At 42.9% G+C, this 13,407-nt stretch overlaps 6 non-coding genes across 6 annotated transcripts; all 6 read left to right on the plus strand.

Annotated features, from left to right (window-relative positions):
* The first annotated feature begins 161 nt into the window (after nt 1–161).
* Nucleotides 162–352, plus strand: LOC141239256 (U2 spliceosomal RNA). The gene has a single exon (XR_012304660.1). It is a non-coding gene; the product is annotated as a U2 spliceosomal RNA (small nuclear RNA).
* Nucleotides 353–1,467: 1,115 nt separating this feature from the next.
* On the plus strand, nt 1,468–1,658 carry LOC141239257 (U2 spliceosomal RNA). Its single transcript, XR_012304661.1, has one exon. It is a non-coding gene; the product is annotated as a U2 spliceosomal RNA (small nuclear RNA).
* Nucleotides 1,659–2,773: 1,115 nt separating this feature from the next.
* Nucleotides 2,774–2,964, plus strand: LOC141239258 (U2 spliceosomal RNA). Its single transcript, XR_012304662.1, has one exon. It is a non-coding gene; the product is annotated as a U2 spliceosomal RNA (small nuclear RNA).
* Nucleotides 2,965–9,570: 6,606 nt separating this feature from the next.
* Nucleotides 9,571–9,760, plus strand: LOC141239489 (U2 spliceosomal RNA). The gene has a single exon (XR_012304884.1). It is a non-coding gene; the product is annotated as a U2 spliceosomal RNA (small nuclear RNA).
* A 1,115-nt stretch (nt 9,761–10,875) lies between these two features.
* Nucleotides 10,876–11,066, plus strand: LOC141239259 (U2 spliceosomal RNA). Its single transcript, XR_012304663.1, has one exon. It is a non-coding gene; the product is annotated as a U2 spliceosomal RNA (small nuclear RNA).
* Nucleotides 11,067–12,181: 1,115 nt separating this feature from the next.
* On the plus strand, nt 12,182–12,372 carry LOC141239452 (U2 spliceosomal RNA). Its single transcript, XR_012304850.1, has one exon. It is a non-coding gene; the product is annotated as a U2 spliceosomal RNA (small nuclear RNA).
* Nucleotides 12,373–13,407: the final 1,035 nt, after the last annotated feature.

Genomic DNA, 13,407 nt, shown 5'->3' on the forward strand with positions numbered 1-13,407 from the left:
AAAACGCGTGGATTGCAGCAGCAGCAAGCCGAAAAGTGCAGGCATGTAAGGGATCTAGAGGTTGACAACATGTCTTCTTAACGGGAGTCCAGGAGCTCATCTCCACAAATGGACTTTTTAGGATCCTTGGGTGGCTCCGTAGTTTGAAACCAATTCTGGTTATCGCTTCTCGGCCTTTTGGCTAAGATCAAGTGTAGTATCTGTTCTTATCAGTTTAATATCTGATACGTCCCCTATCTGGGGACCATATATTAAATGGATTTTTAGAACAGGGAGATGGAAAAAGAGCTTGCTCTGTCCACTCCACGCATTGACCTGGTATTGCAGTATCTCCAGGACCGGTGCACCCCTTCTTTAATGCAGTTTCTAAAATCAGAAAGAATTGAATTCAATGTTTTTTGTTCATTTTGCTTGTTTGTCGGATTTTGGGATGGACTCTTTGGCTCTGCTTTTCTTCTCCTCATTGGATTTTTCATGTTCAAAGTTGCAGAAGCCAGATTACAAGCTCATTTTGGTTCAACTTCAGCAACTGTGCATTGCATTGCCATGTAATGTGATGCAATGCTATCTTTCTAGCTCTCCCTTTCTACTTCCTTTTGGATAAACAGACATATTAGGCAAGCATTTTGGAGCTTTCACCTAAATAACTACAGGTGGTGAGATAAGCTGCACAATATAATTGACCTTTCAGTATATTGTTGCACACACACCATCTATTTAGCAAATGCCCTTGTTATCAACAGCAGCCTTTTAAACTCACCCGAGCTAACAGGTATGTGCGCTGGTTACACTGCTGCGCTTAAAATTTCTTTTTTGGTTTGCTACAATGCCTTTTCTGAAACGTTGTCTCCTTCTGCTGGAACACTGACTTCTTTCATTTAATGCCTGCAGACTATAAAAGAGAACCCAACCCAAAAAGTTTGGTTGATTAGTCTGTGGCATTCTGTTAAACTGTTGCTTATGGCGGTCTCTGTGAGCTTCTCAGCGACATTCAGCCAGCCAGGTATCCTGCCTGCAGTAGATGGAATGTGGCAATGGAACGCTGGCTGCGCGTGTCATAATAGGCTCTGAGCCTTTATATACCTGTGCACAGCAGCAGCCACCTTCAGTCTGCTGCTGGACAGCCAGCAGCAGCAGCAGCAGGAGAGGTATGTAATCAGGAGCCCTCCTGCTAAGGGTAGACAGCTGCTCGTTCCACCCCACCCCCCGCCTTAATTGGTTCTCCTCCCTTCCAACGGTGTTGAGGCGGGTGGGAACAGCAGGGGGTGAAGGTGCTGTGTTTAAAGAGGTGGAGTTATGCAGATCTAAAACGCGTGGATTGCAGCAGCAGCAAGCCGAAAAGTGCAGGCATGTAAGGGATCTAGAGGTTGACAACATGTCTTCTTAACGGGAGTCCAGGAGCTCATCTCCACAAATGGACTTTTTAGGATCCTTGGGTGGCTCCGTAGTTTGAAACCAATTCTGGTTATCGCTTCTCGGCCTTTTGGCTAAGATCAAGTGTAGTATCTGTTCTTATCAGTTTAATATCTGATACGTCCCCTATCTGGGGACCATATATTAAATGGATTTTTAGAACAGGGAGATGGAAAAAGAGCTTGCTCTGTCCACTCCACGCATTGACCTGGTATTGCAGTATCTCCAGGACCGGTGCACCCCTTCTTTAATGCAGTTTCTAAAATCAGAAAGAATTGAATTCAATGTTTTTTGTTCATTTTGCTTGTTTGTCGGATTTTGGGATGGACTCTTTGGCTCTGCTTTTCTTCTCCTCATTGGATTTTTCATGTTCAAAGTTGCAGAAGCCAGATTACAAGCTCATTTTGGTTCAACTTCAGCAACTGTGCATTGCATTGCCATGTAATGTGATGCAATGCTATCTTTCTAGCTCTCCCTTTCTACTTCCTTTTGGATAAACAGACATATTAGGCAAGCATTTTGGAGCTTTCACCTAAATAACTACAGGTGGTGAGATAAGCTGCACAATATAATTGACCTTTCAGTATATTGTTGCACACACACCATCTATTTAGCAAATGCCCTTGTTATCAACAGCAGCCTTTTAAACTCACCTGAGCTAACAGGTATGTGCGCTGGTTACACTGCTGCGCTTAAAATTTCTTTTTTGGTTTGCTACAATGCCTTTTCTGAAACGTTGTCTCCTTCTGCTGGAACACTGACTTCTTTCATTTAATGCCTGCAGACTATAAAAGAGAACCCAACCCAAAAAGTTTGGTTGATTAGTCTGTGGCATTCTGTTAAACTGTTGCTTATGGCGGTCTCTGTGAGCTTCTCAGCGACATTCAGCCAGCCAGGTATCCTGCCTGCAGTAGATGGAATGTGGCAATGGAACGCTGGCTGCGCGTGTCATAATAGGCTCTGAGCCTTTATATACCTGTGCACAGCAGCAGCCACCTTCAGTCTGCTGCTGGACAGCCAGCAGCAGCAGCAGCAGGAGAGGTATGTAATCAGGAGCCCTCCTGCTAAGGGTAGACAGCTGCTCGTTCCACCCCACCCCCCGCCTTAATTGGTTCTCCTCCCTTCCAACGGTGTTGAGGCGGGTGGGAACAGCAGGGGGTGAAGGTGCTGTGTTTAAAGAGGTGGAGTTATGCAGATCTAAAACGCGTGGATTGCAGCAGCAGCAAGCCGAAAAGTGCAGGCATGTAAGGGATCTAGAGGTTGACAACATGTCTTCTTAACGGGAGTCCAGGAGCTCATCTCCACAAATGGACTTTTTAGGATCCTTGGGTGGCTCCGTAGTTTGAAACCAATTCTGGTTATCGCTTCTCGGCCTTTTGGCTAAGATCAAGTGTAGTATCTGTTCTTATCAGTTTAATATCTGATACGTCCCCTATCTGGGGACCATATATTAAATGGATTTTTAGAACAGGGAGATGGAAAAAGAGCTTGCTCTGTCCACTCCACGCATTGACCTGGTATTGCAGTATCTCCAGGACCGGTGCACCCCTTCTTTAATGCAGTTTCTAAAATCAGAAAGAATTGAATTCAATGTTTTTTGTTCATTTTGCTTGTTTGTCGGATTTTGGGATGGACTCTTTGGCTCTGCTTTTCTTCTCCTCATTGGATTTTTCATGTTCAAAGTTGCAGAAGCCAGATTACAAGCTCATTTTGGTTCAACTTCAGCAACTGTGCATTGCATTGCCATGTAATGTGATGCAATGCTATCTTTCTAGCTCTCCCTTTCTACTTCCTTTTGGATAAACAGACATATTAGGCAAGCATTTTGGAGCTTTCACCTAAATAACTACAGGTGGTGAGATAAGCTGCACAATATAATTGACCTTTCAGTATATTGTTGCACACACACCATCTATTTAGCAAATGCCCTTGTTATCAACAGCAGCCTTTTAAACTCACCCGAGCTAACAGGTATGTGCGCTGGTTACACTGCTGCGCTTAAAATTTCTTTTTTGGTTTGCTACAATGCCTTTTCTGAAACGTTGTCTCCTTCTGCTGGAACACTGACTTCTTTCATTTAATGCCTGCAGACTATAAAAGAGAACCCAACCCAAAAAGTTTGGTTGATTAGTCTGTGGCATTCTGTTAAACTGTTGCTTATGGCGGTCTCTGTGAGCTTCTCAGCGACATTCAGCCAGCCAGGTATCCTGCCTGCAGTAGATGGAATGTGGCAATGGAACGCTGGCTGCGCGTGTCATAATAGGCTCTGAGCCTTTATATACCTGTGCACAGCAGCAGCCACCTTCAGTCTGCTGCTGGACAGCCAGCAGCAGCAGCAGCAGGAGAGGTATGTAATCAGGAGCCCTCCTGCTAAGGGTAGACAGCTGCTCGTTCCACCCCACCCCCTGCCTTAATTGGTTCTCCTCCCTTCCAACGGTGTTGAGGCGGGTGGGAACAGCAGGGGGTGAAGGTGCTGTGTTTAAAGAGGTGGAGTTATGCAGATCTAAAATGCGTGGATTGCAGCAGCAGCAAGCCGAAAAGTGCAGGCATGTAAGGGATCTAGAGGTTGACAACATGTCTTCTTAACGGGAGTCCAGGAGCTCATCTCCACAAATGGACTTTTTAGGATCCTTGGGTGGCTCCGTAGTTTGAAACCAATTCTGGTTATCGCTTCTCGGCCTTTTGGCTAGGATCAGGTGCAGTGATCTAACGGTTGCTGCCTTGGTCTCGGCTAGGAGGTGCCTGGGGTACCCGACTTGTTGGCCTTGGGGGATCGCTCTCTCTTAACGGAGGGAGCTTCACCCCCTTGCAGCTATTGGCAGGTCGGCTTAGTCCCCGGACAACGGGGAGCGATCGCGTCTTGTCTTCGGGGCGACCCGAGGAAATAAGGGCGTTTTCCTTTGCTGAGCTTTATCGCTTAGTGGGCTGTGTAAGTTCTTGGGGTACCCCTCCCTCGGTCTTGGGTTTGTTCCTGCTTTTGTGGGATTCATTCCCTTGTTACTATTGGGGGAGGGCTTAGTCCCTGAGGGCCGAAAATGCCTTTTTCTTTTGGATTTGCGGTGGGGGAGACTCCACTGCGACAGTCCATTAGAATCATGGTGGATGAATGCCAGCGCCATGAGAAGAATCTGCAGTACATCGTGCATGAGATTCTTTTTGGGTTCTTCCACCTGGAGCGAGATAAGATCCTGTGTCTTTACGATCAGGAATTCCGTGGGCGATATACCATTTCCTTTATGGCTAAATCATGCTGTGATAATATCCATGCAGCACTGATGGTTGCGGACAAGGACGATGAGAGACTGAACGGGCTGAGCTTTGACTTCCTGTACGGTGAAGAGGAAGTACCCTTGGTGATCTTCATGTACAGCCCATTCGTCTCTGAGGGCGATATCGAAACCTTTTTGAAGCGTTACTGCAAGTCAGTGCGCTTCTCACATGATATCCTCAACTCCCAGCGCTTCTGGAATGGGAAGAGGAAATACCTGGTGAAGTTCCATCCAGATCAGAGCGGCATTGGTGGTCTTCACCACCCGCCTGCTAATTTTGCCATTGGTAATGTCAGGGGATTCCTACGCTACCCAGGAATGCCCCTTCAATGCCGGAATTGTCATGAATATGGGCATACACGAGAAAATTGTACAAGGGCTCATGTAGTCTTTTGCAACAAGTGCGGTAAGAGTGGGCACACCTCCGCTACGTGTGACTCTGAGATCGTATGTAACCTATGTGGGAAGGCAGGTCACGCCTTCAGGAATTGTCCGAGCAAAAAGTCAAAAACATATGACATGTTTAAGTCAGGTCAACTGACTATCCAAGAATACTTCGGAGGGAGTATTACTACACCTGCCCCTGGACCTGGGTTGGCGCACGCTGACGGGTCCGGACCAAATCCTTCAACGGCTCCGCCAGAGGGCCCGCTGGTAGTTCCACAGAAGGACGGTCGTAGGGGTTCCATAAGATTAACCGAGGGTTCGCTCTCTGTGGAATTGATCGATGTTCTGGCTCTAGATGTTGCCGTATCTCAGAGTCAAGAGGAAGGGTCCTCATCCAGCATGAATGCACCACCGGCATTATGTGGAACTGAGGAGACCTCTAGTACCCCGATTAAGCAAGCACCCAGATTCGCCACACCATCATCGGTGATCTTGGGTAAGGGCAAAAAGGGTACGCTCCTTAATCGATCAACCAGTGTGTCGGAAAGAGAGACCTCTAGGGCGTGAAGTAAAAAGGACCCGGCTAAGACCCAGTCGAGCCCTGGTCCTCGAACCAGAAGTCGCAGTAGTTCCGTGACCAGACCAGAGGACAAGACGACCCAGAGGGATGACACCCGTTCCATAGACCAGACCGCCATGAGGACTGCAGATGCACAGGACTTGGAAAAGATGGACAGCTCCCAGCCTCTGAAAAGGCAACGGGAGGACGTAAAGCAACCTGATATCCAAAGAAAACACGGATGTCGAGGTCCAGATGAGGAGCCAAAAGTGGATGATGCCTTTTTGCCTGCTTCAGATCCTGGTAATATTAAACAAATCCTGACCCCTGGAGATGCGGAGGAGGAGGTGCCGTGTATTGACTTCTTCCCATCTTCAGATCCTGATTCTTCTTAATGTCTGTTCCTCTTAAAATCTCCTCACTAAATGTGAGGTCCCTAAAGAGCCCTACACGTAGGGCTGCTTTATTTTCTTATTTAGAGACATTGGACTTTGATTTCTGCTTTCTACAAGAATGTGGTATACAGAGTAATTTAAATTATAAGGACTTAAAAGAAGACTGGAAACTGGGCGCTTCTGTGTGGTCCGGTGCTAATGACTGTCGTGCTGCCGGAGTTGGACTACTTTGCCGTGGACATTCTACCATCATTCAATCTGTGACTGAAATTATACCTGGCAGAGCTATTTTAATACATCTTGTTTTTAATGGACTTTCTTTACGTTTATTAAATGTGTACGCTCCTCCTGGGAAGCAGGAAAGGGCGGATTTACTTGAAATATTGCCATTATTTTGTGTTGGGTCAACCCCCCTGCTAGTGGGAGGAGATTTTAATTGTTTACGTGATGGGGAATCCCGGCAGGGTGGGGATGTGAATCATAAAGACCGTACCTCCTATTTGTTGAAAAGTTTAATTGATGATTTTAGATTACAGGACTGCTGGAAGGAACTCTTGCCGGCGGATCCAGGTGTTACATGGTCCAATGGAAGAGTTTCTTCTAGAATTGATTTCATATTTGCTTCTACTGCCTTTAAACCTTGTAAATGTTTTCTTTTATCTAATTTATTCTCTGATCATAAAGTTTTATCTGTGTTTTTAGAGTTAGCAGGGGAACAATATACCTCAAGAGGCCCATGGAGATTAAATACAACTCTCCTAGAGGATATTGATATTCAAAAGAGGTTTGTGCAGGCCTACCAGTGCTGGCAATCAAAGAGAGACCCCCGCGCCTCGATGCTGGATTGGTGGGAGAGCATTAAACCTAAGATTAAATTATATTTTATTAAGGCAGGGAAAATGAAAGCAAAAAAGAAAAAGCAGTGGTTTTATGTTTTTAATATGAGATTACAAGTACTCTTTAAACTAAAAGAAGTTGGTATTGATGTGGATGATGATATTGCAAATCTTAAGTCTGAAATAAAAAATGCTCTTAATGAAAAAGGAAAACAAATAATTTTTAACTCCCATGTACAGCACCTGGAGGAAGGAGAGAAATGCTCCCGATTCTTCTTCAAAAAGGTAATGGGGAGGAGGGACGCAATCCTAAATCTTGAAGGTGAAAATGATATTAAGGGTATGTTAGGAAAAGCTTTTAATTTTTATCAACTTCTTTTTAACACTAAAGTTACAGATCCATCCTTTTTAGAGTATGCTATTAATTCCCTTGATTTTAAGTTAGATATTTTAGACCAGGGTATTTTATCTAGGGATCTCACCAGTGAGGAACTTTTACAGATTTTTAAAAGTTTCTCCAGTGGGAAAGCCCCTGGGGAAGACGGTCTACCGATTGAGTTTTATCTGACTTTTTGGGGAATTTTAAAGAACGATATGTTTTTATTGTTTAAAGAAGCTTTTAATACTAATAAATTACCCCCATCTTGGAGGAGAGGTCTGGTATCTTTAATATATAAAAAAGGGGATAGGAGCCAACTTAAAAACTGGCGGCCTATTACGCTTTTAAACCTTGATTATAAAATTTTAGCTAAACTTATTGCAGTCCGTTTAAAACCCTTTATAGCCAAATTAATTCACCCTAACCAGGTATGTGGTGTTCCCGGAAGAACCATAGCTGAGTCCCTCAACATAATTAGGGATACCATATGGTATTCAAAAGAGAGAAGTCAAAACCTTGCTATTTTATCCTTAGACTTTGAAAAAGCTTTTGACAGGGTATCGCATGAATTTCTTTTTATGGTTCTTAAAAAAATGGCGTTTCCAGAGAAAATTTTAACCCGCATTATGCTTTTATATCATTCTTGTTTTAGTCAAATTTCTGTAAATGGGTTTTTAACGAAGGGGGTTCCTCTATTATCAGGGATGAAACAAGGGTGCCCTCTCTCACCACTGCTCTTTATCTGTGTTATGGAACCACTATTAACCATACTGAGAAAAGATAAAGTAATTAAAGGGGTACCTATTCCCGGGAGTAGGGGTATGCAACTTAAAGCCCTAAGTTACATGGATGATGTTACCATACTATGTCCAGATTCCACATCTCTGAGGAGGGTATTGAGAAACACACAATTTTTCTGTGAAGCCTCAGGTTTTAAATTAAATATAGATAAATGTGACTGTTTTAATGTGGGGGGATGGGACTCCTCTTTGACCCCTGGGATAGTGATACAAAAAAATCACATAAAAATTTTAGGAATTATTTTTAACCAAGACAATGAGGGGGACCCTAACTGGGACTCTGCAATGGATAAAATAGAAAAAAAGATCTCATTGTGGAATTTAAGGAACCTTAGTATGGAAGGTAAAATTTTAATTATTAAAGCCGTTTTAATTCCCATTATGTTGTATGTTGCAATGGTGTTTCCCCCTTCCAATTTACAAATCAAGAAAGTAACAAGAATTGTTTTTATGTTTTTATGGGGTTCAAAAATGGAAAAGTTAAAAAGAGATCTGATGTACAAATGTAAATCTAATGGAGGTAAAGATGTACCCAATTTTTTTACCTTTTTCCATATAAAGTATTTCTGCTTCTGTTTTAAGGTTTTTAAATCTGATGGCATTTTTAGTTATTTTTTAAAATATGCAGCAGGAATGATTTTTAAAAGGTGGTTTAGCCTACCTTTAAGTTCTCCTGTGCTCCTGTGCCCACCTAAACAGTATGTGATACTTGAGAAAACGGTCAGACTTCTAGGTCTCCAGGAATTGGAGCCTGATATATTGGGGGACCAAAGGAAGGTATCTATTGCTTGCAGACACTCTGAGGACACAATTCCTGTCTCCAATTTTTCACAGGCAAGGTCCAAAACGGTGTGGCGAAATGTGTACGGGAAATATCTTGCAAATGTACACAAGGACCTTGCCTGGGCTATCGTCCACCAGTGCCTCCCTACCCGTGAGTTTCAACATAGGCGGGGGCTGGTGGCGAGAGCCAAATGTCCAAGAGATATATGCGGGGAAAGTGAGTCTGTATTGCATCTCTTTTGGAATTGTCCTTTTGCACAGGAGATTTGGAGAAAGGTAGGCCCACTTTTAAAATGGGCATGTGGCCTGAAAGATTTTAATCACTTTTATGTCTTTTATGGTCTTTTTAAGTGTCCAAATTTTAAACAATTCCGAGTTGCCTGGATTATTATTAATTGTTTTAAAAATGCCATGTGGAAAGTTAGAAATATTTTACTCTTCAAACATGATCATATTGATTCAACAGACTGTATAAAAATTGCTTTAAGTGAAATGTATATTTACTATCTCAGAGATAAAAAACTGTATGGAGCAAAAGAAGCGGCTTCTATGTGGTGTGTACAATTATGGAACACAATTAGTAGTAATTAAATAAACCCAAGTACATCTGTAATTATGATTTTCTTAATTGTTACAATGGTTTTATGATGGTAAATTGTGTTTTTACAAAAAACTTGAATTGATTATTATCATGTTTTATCATTTTATTGTAATGTTATAAATGTTCTTTTTTAAAAACCTTTGTAAATATACTTTTGAATCAATAAAATTGCGTTGAAACCTTTATCTGTTCTTATCAGTTTAATATCTGATACGTCCCCTATCTGGGGACCATATATTAAATGGATTTTTAGAACAGGGAGATGGAAAAAGAGCTTGCTCTGTCCACTCCACGCATTGACCTGGTATTGCAGTATCTCCAGGACCGGTGCACCCCTTCTTTAATGCAGTTTCTAAAATCAGAAAGAATTGAATTCAATGTTTTTTGTTCATTTTGCTTGTTTGTCGGATTTTGGGATGGACTCTTTGGCTCTGCTTTTCTTCTCCTCATTGGATTTTTCATGTTCAAAGTTGCAGAAGCCAGATTACAAGCTCATTTTGGTTCAACTTCAGCAACTGTGCATTGCATTGCCATGTAATGTGATGCAATGCTATCTTTCTAGCTCTCCCTTTCTACTTCCTTTTGGATAAACAGACATATTAGGCAAGCATTTTGGAGCTTTCACCTAAATAACTACAGGTGGTGAGATAAGCTGCACAATATAATTGACCTTTCAGTATATTGTTGCACACACACCATCTATTTAGCAAATGCCCTTGTTATCAACAGCAGCCTTTTAAACTCACCCGAGCTAACAGGTATGTGCGCTGGTTACACTGCTGCGCTTAAAATTTCTTTTTTGGTTTGCTACAATGCCTTTTCTGAAACGTTGTCTCCTTCTGCTGGAACACTGACTTCTTTCATTTAATGCCTGCAGACTATAAAAGAGAACCCAACCCAAAAAGTTTGGTTGATTAGTCTGTGGCATTCTGTTAAACTGTTGCTTATGGCGGTCTCTGTGAGCTTCTCAGCGACATTCAGCCAGCCAGGTATCCTGCCTGCAGTAGATGGAATGTGGCAATGGAACGCTGGCTGCGCGTGTCATAATAGGCTCTGAGCCTTTATATACCTGTGCACAGCAGCAGCCACCTTCAGTCTGCTGCTGGACAGCCAGCAGCAGCAGCAGTAGGAGAGGTATGTAATCAGGAGCCCTCCTGCTAAGGGTAGACAGCTGCTCGTTCCACCCCACCCCCCGCCTTAATTGGTTCTCCTCCCTTCCAACGGTGTTGAGGCGGGTGGGAACAGCAGGGGGTGAAGGTGCTGTGTTTAAAGAGGTGGAGTTATGCAGATCTAAAACGCGTGGATTGCAGCAGCAGCAAGCCGAAAAGTGCAGGCATGTAAGGGATCTAGAGGTTGACAACATGTCTTCTTAACGGGAGTCCAGGAGCTCATCTCCACAAATGGACTTTTTAGGATCCTTGGGTGGCTCCGTAGTTTGAAACCAATTCTGGTTATCGCTTCTCGGCCTTTTGGCTAAGATCAAGTGTAGTATCTGTTCTTATCAGTTTAATATCTGATACGTCCCCTATCTGGGGACCATATATTAAATGGATTTTTAGAACAGGGAGATGGAAAAAGAGCTTGCTCTGTCCACTCCACGCATTGACCTGGTATTGCAGTATCTCCAGGACCGGTGCACCCCTTCTTTAATGCAGTTTCTAAAATCAGAAAGAATTGAATTCAATGTTTTTTGTTCATTTTGCTTGTTTGTCGGATTTTGGGATGGACTCTTTGGCTCTGCTTTTCTTCTCCTCATTGGATTTTTCATGTTCAAAGTTGCAGAAGCCAGATTACAAGCTCATTTTGGTTCAACTTCAGCAACTGTGCATTGCATTGCCATGTAATGTGATGCAATGCTATCTTTCTAGCTCTCCCTTTCTACTTCCTTTTGGATAAACAGACATATTAGGCAAGCATTTTGGAGCTTTCACCTAAATAACTACAGGTGGTGAGATAAGCTGCACAATATAATTGACCTTTCAGTATATTGTTGCACACACACCATCTATTTAGCAAATGCCCTTGTTATCAACAGCAGCCTTTTAAACTCACCCGAGCTAACAGGTATGTGCGCTGGTTACACTGCTGCGCTTAAAATTTCTTTTTTGGTTTGCTACAATGCCTTTTCTGAAACGTTGTCTCCTTCTGCTGGAACACTGACTTCTTTCATTTAATGCCTGCAGACTATAAAAGAGAACCCAACCCAAAAAGTTTGGTTGATTAGTCTGTGGCATTCTGTTAAACTGTTGCTTATGGCGGTCTCTGTGAGCTTCTCAGCGACATTCAGCCAGCCAGGTATCCTGCCTGCAGTAGATGGAATGTGGCAATGGAACGCTGGCTGCGCGTGTCATAATAGGCTCTGAGCCTTTATATACCTGTGCACAGCAGCAGCCACCTTCAGTCTGCTGCTGGACAGCCAGCAGCAGCAGCAGCAGGAGAGGTATGTAATCAGGAGCCCTCCTGCTAAGGGTAGACAGCTGCTCGTTCCACCCCACCCCCCGCCTTAATTGGTTCTCCTCCCTTCCAACGGTGTTGAGGCGGGTGGGAACAGCAGGGGGTGAAGGTGCTGTGTTTAAAGAGGTGGAGTTATGCAGATCTAAAACGCGTGGATTGCAGCAGCAGCAAGCCGAAAAGTGCAGGCATGTAAGGGATCTAGAGGTTGACAACATGTCTTCTTAACGGGAGTCCAGGAGCTCATCTCCACAAATGGACTTTTTAGGATCCTTGGGTGGCTCCGTAGTTTGAAACCAATTCTGGTTATCGCTTCTCGGCCTTTTGGCTAAGATCAAGTGTAGTATCTGTTCTTATCAGTTTAATATCTGATACGTCCCCTATCTGGGGACCATATATTAAATGGATTTTTAGAACAGGGAGATGGAAAAAGAGCTTGCTCTGTCCACTCCACGCATTGACCTGGTATTGCCGTATCTCCAGGACCGGTGCACCCCTTCTTTAATGCAGTTTCTAAAATCAGAAAGAATTGAATTCAATGTTTTTTGTTCATTTTGCTTGTTTGTCGGATTTTGGGATGGACTCTTTGGCTCTGCTTTTCTTCTCCTCATTGGATTTTTCATGTTCAAAGTTGCAGAAGCCAGATTACAAGCTCATTTTGGTTCAACTTCAGCAACTGTGCATTGCATTGCCAGGTAATGTGATGCAATGCTATCTTTCTAGCTCTCCCTTTCTACTTCCTTTTGGATAAACAGACATATTAGGCAAGCATTTTGGAGCTTTCACCTAAATAACTACAGGTGGTGAGTAGTGTTGAGCGATACCTTCCGATATCAGGAAATATCGTATCGGATTGGATCGGGCCGATACCCAAAAAGTATCGGATATCGCCGATTCCGATACCGGAAACCAATGCAAGTCAATGGGACACAAATATCGGAATGAAAATAAACCCTTTCTTTCCTTGTAGGTTAATTCTACATGAAGTAAAACAACTAAGAATAATGTAGAATGACATGAAAAGCCGGCAATTCATCAGCGGCATTCACCGGTACCCGACAATTTACAACAGAAAGAATAGAGCTTCACACATAGATTAGATAGATAGAAACATGTCAGTCACATATATATATGAAGTACAGTGACAGTGTTGCTTACTGTACTTGTCATTTAGTGTAAAGGATTTATTAAAAAAAATATTAGTGTTTTCGTGCACCGTCTCTTTAAAAAAGCCGGCCGGCAATTCAGCATCTGTACCCGACAATTTATAACAGACAGAATAGAGCTTCACACATAGATTAGATAGATAGAAACATGTCAGTCACATATATAAGAAGTACAGTGACAGTGTTGCTTACAGAACTTGTCATTTAGTGTAAAGGATTTATTTAAAAAAATAATAGTGTTTTCATGCACCGTCTCTTTAAGAAAGCCGGCCGGCAATTCAGCATCTGTACCCGACAATTTAGAATAGAAGGAATAGAGAATCACACATAGATTAGATAGATAGAAACATGTCAGTCACATATATATG

The sequence above is a fragment of the Phyllobates terribilis genome, unplaced genomic scaffold, assembly GCF_046119375.1.
Source record: "Phyllobates terribilis strain yellow unplaced genomic scaffold, ASM4611937v1 Scaffold_769__1_contigs__length_694716, whole genome shotgun sequence".
NCBI lineage: Eukaryota > Metazoa > Chordata > Amphibia > Anura > Dendrobatidae > Phyllobates > Phyllobates terribilis.